Source organism: Octodon degus, unplaced genomic scaffold, assembly GCF_000260255.1.
Source record: "Octodon degus isolate 3935 unplaced genomic scaffold, OctDeg1.0 scaffold00027, whole genome shotgun sequence".
NCBI classification, from domain to species: Eukaryota; Metazoa; Chordata; class Mammalia; order Rodentia; family Octodontidae; genus Octodon; species Octodon degus.
Genome location: NW_004524603.1, coordinates 4323594 through 4325077, shown reverse-complemented (window position 1 = coordinate 4325077; position 1484 = coordinate 4323594).

Genomic DNA, 1484 nt, shown 5'->3' with positions numbered 1-1484 from the left:
ATCATTTACCAATTAACACTACCTACATAAATACCTTATTTTGGGGCTATTGTGCTTGAAGAACTGTAAAAATTTGGGAATCATGATGTTGAGAGGGCGATCTAAAACATCGCTATCTAAAATCTCAGCAGAATCTTCACATATTTTCTGAAGGGCACCAAAAGCTCCTTCACAGGTGTTGTAATCCTCAGAATCCAATAGGCTACATAGTTTTGGTAAGAGGTCAGGCCAATTCTGCAATTCTCCCTTGGAGGCTATGGTTGTAATCAAAATACCCACAGTGGCTCTGATCAGGGGAGAGGCGTCACCAGTATTATTCAAACATTCACTTTTAATGAAGTCCGTTACACCATTGGGGAAGTTCTGAAAATGTGCTTTCACGTTATTCTTTAAGATGAGACCACTCAATGATCTTGTGGGTTCATCTTCAGATTTTAATTTTGTAAGAACAAAAATCAAGTAGTTGTTAAAATGCGGATACTGATTGAGCTGTTCCAGTTTTTGTTGCACGGTCCTCAATGGTAGCGTCCGGGCACTGCGACTCCTTCAGCAGCTGCAGGATTTGCTGAAGCCCTTGCTCCTCAGGTTTCCACTCATACTCCATCTTGGTTTGCTGCAGTGCCCCAAGGGAGACTCGCACCGCGAAGGCCGGCGGAACTGCTCCCAGCAGGGCGGCCGCCAACGTCTACTGCTCAATATATTCTGCTCATAACCTCTGTTGGTTCCTAAAATTCATTCTTCGGTTTTAGAGAACACGAACTCGTGCAGGTCAGGTCCAGTGCCCTATGTCATTTGGAGGTTCCCTATATTGTTTAGAGGTCACCCACCAGAGACCAGTTTTTCTCCCTGTATCAAAATGATATGGGGGCAGGGCTGGTGAGATGGCTCAGTGGTCTAAAGCACCTACTTAGAACAAACTAAGCCAAGCAAAGCACAGGGACCGCGGTTCAATCCCCCAGCACCACATGCCAGCCAGCCCCGCTCCCTGGTGGGCTGAGCTGGCCACACACACACACAATAAATAAATAAATAAATATTTTTAAAAAATGACATAGGGGAAAAATGAAACTCCCCAGCCAAAAAGCACCTGGGATGAGTTCGTGTTCTCTAAAGCTGAAGAATGTATTTTAGGAACAAATGGAGGTTATGATCAGAATGTATTTATCGGGGGAAAGAGAGCTGTCGGAGAGAGGGACAGAAGGGGGGCCCTAAGCGGATGGCCCCCAGGAAGCTGTCTCTTCCAGGGACTTTTATAAAAGGAAAACCATGTGGTGTGATGGATTTAAGGTGGTGGACAACATAGGAACTCGCTTAGGTGGGCATGAGGTGGCACAAAACTGTGGTCAGCCAATAAGGTTACAAGCACCATTGCTCTGGTAAAATTGATAAATCCAGGACTAAATGGGGAAGTGAGTCACGTGGCAAGAAGTGTCTTCCCGTTGGGAGTTGGGTTAGTGACTCGTTTGGACTCTTTCAAGGTGATT